We start from the raw sequence: 7,876 nt of genomic DNA, 5'->3' as shown, positions 1-7,876 counted from the left end.
AAAGCTCTCTAGTCCAGCCCCCAACACCAGCCATCTTCCAGTGGGGCTGTGGATCCAATCAATGTTTCCATGTTGATGAAACCAGCAAATGCTCTGCAGTCCCTCATGTAAACTGACTTGAAACAACATTTGGCATCGCGGCTCTATAAGTACGCTCCCCTCTCGGTTCCCACTCCTGGCTTTCCTCCTCCTCCCTGGCTCTTCCTTTTCAACCTCTTTTTTTTTTTTTTTGCGGTACGCGGGCCTCTCACTGCTGTGGCCTCTCCCGTTGCGGAGCACAGGCTCCGGACGCGCAGGCTCAGCGGCCATGGCTCACGGGCCCAACCGCTCCGCGGCATGTGGGATCTTCCCGGACTGGAGCACGAACCCGTGTCCCCTGCGTCGGCAGGCGGACTCTCAACCACTGCGCCACCAGGGAAGCCCCTCAACCTCTTTTTTAGCTTCTCCTCTGTCCAAATCTTTCAGTGTTGCCATTTTCTGGGGCTCTTTCTAGACCTTCCTTCTTCTCTTTCACTCTATCCCTCTAGATCATAGCACCTACTCCACGGCTTCATCTACCATCCTTTTGCTGTTTAAGACCAAACTCTGTGTCCGCAGCCCAGCTCTTTCCTCTGAGTTCCAGACTCATCTATCCAGTGACCTGGTGCACATGTCTGCTGGGTTATCTGACAAGCCCTCAATCCCATTCTGAACCACTAGCCTTGCTGTCCCTAAGGAAATGGAACCATCACCTGGTAGCAACCTAAGAGTAACCCTTTTCATCTTTGGGTGACATAGCCCATCATGCATTCCATCCTATTGATTTTACTTCCTGGATATTCCTCAAATCCACTTTTCCCCCATCTCCACAACCACAGATTTTGTTTTAAGCCACTATAGGGACTTCCCTGGCGGTCCAGTGTTTAAGACTCTGCGCTTCCACTACACGGGGTGCAGGTTGAATCCCTGGTTGGGGAACTAGGATCCCGAATATCATGGGGGCGTGGCTGGGAAAAAAAAAAGAAGAAAAAGAAGGAAAAATGTCTCTGCTGTACAACAGAAACAAATACAACATTGTAAATCAACTATACTCCAATAAAAATCTTAAAAAATAAAATAAATGACCATCCGTTAAAAAGAAAACAAAAGAAAAATGTAGTGCCTGGGGGTTCAGCAGTTTCATTAGTTCAGAGGAGTGGCTCTCCAGTCCTCTCAATGATTCTGTCACTTGTAATGAGCTTGTTAATAGACGCCATGTGCATCAGACTATACCAGCATCCACTAGTCAGAGGTGATTAATGAATGCAGCAGCTATTAATCTGGCGTCCCAGAGCAGTCCTTGGCACGGAGCACGTACACCATGAATATTCTCTGGTTAAAAGAATGCATGAAACAAAAGGGTCATAGGTGCCTTTGTGGACTGAAGAGCCTTTATTCTTACAGAGAATGATTTTTAAAATTCACATTCACCTTACATTTAAATGGCAAAAATCACCAAGGTTAAACCAAAGTTTGGAAAACACTGCATTTGTTGATATTGGAAATTCCTTTACGACTGTGCTAACCGCATGAACACCTGATTTTCCCACTAGAAAAAAAAAAAATCACATCCACCAAAGGATAAAAAGTTGACTCAGCAACCGGGGAGTGTGCATTACGGGAAGGACAGTTCACCTGGAGCTAAGGGTCACCAGGCTAGAGACTAAAACCCAAAGGGATTCAGCAGTTGTTCTATGAGCAAAAACGTAGGTGAGATCTGGGTCATTTATTGAACCTAGATTTTCTCTTCTGTAAGATCACAAGAACAACACATGAGCTGTTGTGAGGATTAAAGAATGTAAGAGCTCAAGATTCCATTTCTGGCCCTTGCTAAATGTTCCCCCAAAGTTTTCATATTTCCTTCCAACCTATCCTTCCCTTGCCCCTTACTACTCACCCCAAACAGTGATTTGTATATGAAATCACATAGCTAACACGGCAATGTTTCAGAAGCCAGTGATACTGAGTTTCTTTCTTTCTTTCTTTTGGAGTATAGCTGCTTTACAATGTTGTGTTAGTTTCTGCTATACAACGAAGTGAATCAGCTATATGCATACATATATCCCTTCCCTCTTGGACTTCTCCCCCATCTCCCGCATCCCACCCATCTTTCTTCACACTGTTCTCAGCCTGAATTACAACCCACCCAAAATATAGATTCTTTGGCAGGAACGTTATAACATGGATAAAGGCACAGATGATATGAAAATTAACTTTCAGAAATGGTTGAAATGGGTATGGGTTTCCTTTTTCAGATTTATTCATGAAGCAGAACTCGGTGGTGCCCAAATGGATGGCTTGAAGCTTAAAATCTATCTTTGCACAAGGATTGTTAGCGCTGCCAAAAGTAACAAGATATGCCACTCACTCAGATAATACGGCCCAGGGTTTGATCGGATTCTGTTATTTCCTAGATCTGCCATTAGAACCGCTGACAAGTATTTTCAAGAAAATTTAATTACTGCAGAAGTCTAATGTTTTGGTTAGAAGCTGTGATTTTCAGGATATAAATGGACACTTCAGAATTATTTCAGAAAACCTAAGAAACCCCAGATGCTTGATTTAAAAAGAGCCCTGGAAAGTGATTTTGCTTTAAATTGGCATCTCAGTGTTGTAATTTATCAATGGTGTGATACGGGTGAATTATCTAAGACCTCTGAGCCCTGGTTCCTTCATCTATAAAATCATCTATTATAGGACTCTATGAAGTAACAGCAACCGCAATGCTCAGCAAAAAGAAAATCCTTACCAGATGCAGTTTTCCTCAACAGGCAGTGGAGATAACTTGTTAGAAACACTGATTTTTTAAAAAGTCTTGAGAAATTTTGCCATCTGCAGCAACATGGATGGACTTGGAGGGCATTACGCTAAGTGAAATAAGTCAAACAGAGAGAGACAAATACTGTACGATATCACTCATATGTGGAATCTAAATAATACAACAAACTAGTGAATATAACAGAAAAGAAAGAGACTCACAGAGAGAGAGGACAAACTAGTGGGTACCAGTGGCAGGGGAGGGGCAATATAGGGGTAGGGGAGGAAGAGGTACAAACTATTATGTACAAAATAAGCTACAAGGATATATGGTACAACACGGGGAATATAGACAATATTTTATAATAACTATAAATGGAGTACAACCTTTACAAAAAAAAAGTCTCAAACTTGCCACACCATTTTCTGTAGGCTGAATTTTAGTCCGAACACCTCCAATGGCCAGCCATCTCATTTCAAGCCATCTAATGCAATCCCAAGCCATAAACAATGTTACAAGGTGAAAAGTAGTAAGTCTCACGTTTAACATGACGCAAGCCAACCCTGTGGTAGCTCTAATCCCATTTTTAAAACCAGTGATGACACGGAGCTGCTTTTGCATGTGACAGTTCTAACACAGAACTCACAAGGCAACCTAGCTAGGATACAAGAGAAGATTCTAGGTTTAACCAGATGTTTAAATAATCAGTTGGACCCCTGTTGCTTCAGATTTCAGGTTTCCACAAGCTCTGCTCTTTCCCTTAAGTGTTTTTTAAACATTTTCCTCTTCTCTCTCCAAAATGAAGTTTTTCAAAAATCTGCTGCCATTCTATGCAACTTCCCTAGAGTACAATCCTTCCGAATTCTTAAGTTATCTCCAAATACTTGCTATTCCACTTCAGGTAAATTCAATAAAACTAGCCTGAAACTAGCTGTGTGTGTGTGTTGAAAACAAAATTCGGTAATTTTCACTATGTTTAGCATGCATGCGGCGACAAGCACCGTCAGTTCTGGGACATGGTGGAAAACAAGCCAGATACAGGGCTTAACTTGGCCTCAAGGTCTATGAGGGCAGAAGACATGGAAAAAGACGATCATATTTCAGGGTGAACTGTGCCACAATGGAGGTAAATGCCAACTGTTCTGGGAGGTTACAGGAGAGGCACTCAGTCCACTTGGGTGTGGAGTGTGTGTGACAGGCGTCAAAGAAGATTTCTCAGAGGAAATGAACGCTGAGCTGCCCTGAAAAATGAAGCGTGAGAGGGAGGGGTGGGGAAAGGGCTATCCTGGCAGAGGAAACCGTACTCACAAAGGCCAGGAGTTAGAAAAGCGTGAAGATCTGTTCAGTCTGACCTGTGTTGGGGGAGGGAGTGGAGTACAGCCAAGGGAGACGTGAGGCTGAGACGGGCAGAGCCTGATGAAGAAGGGCCTGGCAGCAACCTTAGAGAACTTTAACTTTGCCCTCAAGACAACGGGGAACCATTTAAGGGTGACACCGTGGTCTGATCGGATTTGTATTTTAGAACAATTACTCTGGCTGCCATGGAGACCAGTCAGGAAGCTCTTGCAGTGGCCCAACAAAGGGGGTTGGGGGGAGGCCTGGATTAAGGTAGGGGAAAGTGGGGAGGAGTAGGTGGGGCTATTTTGAAGGTGGAATTAACAGGCCATGGTGAATGACTGGAGAAGTGGGGAAGGAAAATAATTGGCAAGTTTCTGGTTTGGGCAACTGAAGGGATACTCGTGTGATTCCCAGACAACATAAGAAGATGGGTACACAGCAGGAAAGATGGGTAAGATGAGTTTAGGACATAAGTTTAAAATGCCCGTGGTAGCTGGATACATAGGCCTGAAGTCCAGTAGAGATCTGCAGCTGTGGGCATCCTTCCCATGTACCTGTGGGTCAGTGAGTCCACATCTTGGCCGTGCAGCAGAATCACTTTTGGAGCTCTTTTTAAAAAAAACCTGTGGTTTCTTTCCTTATTCAATATATCCACAGTTTTTCCATATTCATGCTAGTAGTGAAAGTAGAGGACAGGATATTAAGTGGAAGTCAAATTCATCGAGGTTGAGGAAGTAAAGACGTTTTTGTTCGTTGAGCATTTCAGAAAATGCTAGGAACTGCAGGGGTGTATCTTTTACTAAGTGGTAAGCAAATGATTTCTGATGTAATCTGTAACCCTTCTCCCCTCACCCCAAGTTTCCAGCCTCATTTCACTTAGGCAAACTTCAAATTTGCATTTCAAAATCTAAGAATAGGTCAGCAGCTTCACCATCCATTAGCTCTTATTCAAAACCCTTGAAAACAGCTCAAAAGCTCTTTCCAGTTATTTATAGGACTCGTCATTGTCCACTGACTTCTTTTTTTTCAATTTATTTAATTTACTTATTTTTGGCTGTGTTGGATCTTTGTTGCTGCGCGCAGCTTTCTCTAGCTGCGGCGAGCGGGGGCTACTCTTCGTTGCGGTGCTCCGGCTTCTCATTGTGGTGGCTCCTCTCATTGTGGAGCACAGGCTCTAGGCACGTGGGCTTCAGTAGTTGTGGCTCGCAGACTCAGTAGCTGTGGCTCACAGGCTCTAGAGCACAGGCTTAGTTGCTCCGCAGCATGTGGGATCTTCCCAGACCAGGGCTCGAACCCTTGTCCCCTGCGTTGGCAGGCAGATTCCTAACCACTGCACCACCAGGGAAGCCCTGTCCATTGACTTATGACTGAGCGCTTTCTGTCTTAGCCGGAGAAATGAGGCCTTTGTCGGAAACTATTTTTCCCTTGATTTGAATTTATAAACTGGCTCATTTCATGACCTTTATATTTGTGTTTCTAAGTGAGAAATAATAATAAATGAAGTCGATGACATGGTAATCTTTACAAATTTTTCTCCCCACTCCAAAAACTTCATTAAATTTTATAATTAATCTAGAAAAGTGATTATGACTTTGAACTTCATACCCCTCGTAGAGCAGAGGTACAATAAATCATCCCAGGGCTAATACATGGAAGTTTAAATGTCAGGAATGGGGCTTACTGATTAAAGATGTAAATCATTTGGGATTTGGAATCCTCACTCATCTGCACCCAGAATTCATAGCTTTTCCTCTGCATTCTGGTTTGTTATCTTGTCCATTTACCAAGAGGCATAAAGGAGACGCTCAGAAAAACACGCTTTCTTGTTCCACTAATATAAAGTAACACTTATAAGATGTTCCTAATGCCTATTCGTCATTCAGCCATTCTCAATCCTGCTTTTTAGACTGAACTGTAATTTACTGACAGCAATTATAGGATTAAAAAGTCCCAAGAGATCATTTAGTTTAATCCAAGACAGCTGAAATCTCAAAAGCCCTGACTAGGCTGAAAGGTGGCAGAGCCCGGTCTGGGCTTCGAGCCTGCTCAACATCAAGGTACACTGGGGAAAGATGCCAAGAGCAATTAAAAGGCTCCAGGAGTCTCAGCTTTAGTTCCGGCTCCTTTCAGATCAGGAGATATTGATGGAAAACAGTTCCATCCCCCTTCAGCCTCCACCACCATCCTCATCTTCAAAGACCTAGTGTTCATGGAGAGAACGGAGCCCGTCAGATGTGGATTCCCTCAATTTACTGCTCCTTCACTTCTTCACAGATCTCCACCTCTTCTCACCTACCTCTTTATTTCCTATTCTAAGTATTTGGGTCTTGTGAATTTTGAGTGATTCCAAAAGTCCCTCTCCCCCTTTCCAAGGTAAATCTCCCCTCTGAGTCCTTAACATATCCTGCCGACTCCCTCCAGGACTTTTTTATCGGCTCCCCCGCGTCTTCAATATTTCCCTTTGCACTTCCTCCTTAGCCTACAAACTCATTCCTCCTCTCTCTATATCCCAACCTAAGCAAACAATCCTACCAACCGGTCTCCTCTGGGAAATCTTCCCCTTCACTTTCTTCATCTCCAAATTGACTAAGAAAAGTCAACACTCCTTAGTTGCTATTCATTCATTGACCCAATTCAGTTTAACCTGGGACCCGTCTTTTGCTCCGACAGAAATGCTCTTGCAAAGATCAGCAGTGATTCAACTGCCCAGTTCAAGAGCTACCCTTCAGTTCACCCTCTTTAACCACTAAATTGGACAGGTTTGGTTACCACCTCTTTTTGGTGAGGGGTGGTTCTCCTACCACACTATTTACATCACTCACCTATTTACATCACTCTCTTCTGCTCAGTCTTCAAATGCTGCCCTTCCCCACGACTTTGCCAACTTCTCTCATCTGTTCTCATGGCCAAATCTTCAAACATACACATGCGTGTCTCAGCGTGTGTTTCCATTTCCATTCCAGACTTTTCTCCTGAGTTCTAGTTCTATTTAAGAAGTGTCTGCTGGTTATGTTCAAACCAGGTCAAATGTATTCAAAGTTGAAATCATCTTTCTCTCCCCCTACCACACCATTCCTCCTCTGGTCCTCACTTTCTCAGTTAATGGCACCGTCACATTGATGTCACATGCCTTCTTCCTTTCTCAACCATCTCCTTACCACTGACTCGGCTTTGTCTCCCGAATCTACCCCAGCCCACCTTTCCCATCCCTAGGGTTACAGCTGAGGGCAGGCTCCTATTCCTTCCTCAGAGAACTCACAGGTCTCCTGGCCTCTGGTTCTCTTTGCTTCACTCTTTCATAACCATCTACAACTTAAGTCTTCAAGCATTTCCCTGCTTTAAATAAACCCCTCTAAAGTAACCCAATGACTATCCAAATAAGTTCAACCACCGAGGGCACGTAAACTTCAGTTTGGTTCGACACTTCACTACATTTTCAGTGTCCTTCTACCCACCACGTTTTCCAGCCACAGTGAGCTTCGTTATTTCCGGAATGTATTTTCACGTGTGTCAGCCGCAGGCCTGCTTGTAATTCCCTTTTGCATTTGTTGAACACTTAACTCATCCTACAATAGACCCCCTCCTCTGTGAGCCCTGAGGCCCTCTGGCAGAACAAATGCTCTGACGGTCATGGCCCCATTGTACCTCATACATGATAAATAATTACATCACGTGGTGGCTGTCTCCCGAGTGTAGCGGCCTCAGGAGGGCAGGAATATCGTCCGCTCCTACGTGATCGGCACACTGGCAGTCCCTCTAGGA

This window comes from Aethalodelphis obliquidens, unplaced genomic scaffold (assembly GCF_003676395.1).
Source record: "Aethalodelphis obliquidens isolate GAN/ISIS:26980383/991018 unplaced genomic scaffold, ASM367639v1 scaffold61, whole genome shotgun sequence".
NCBI classification, from domain to species: Eukaryota; Metazoa; Chordata; class Mammalia; order Artiodactyla; family Delphinidae; genus Aethalodelphis; species Aethalodelphis obliquidens.
The sequence above is the reverse complement of the archived record's forward strand: the minus strand, read 5'-3'. Positions refer to the sequence as shown.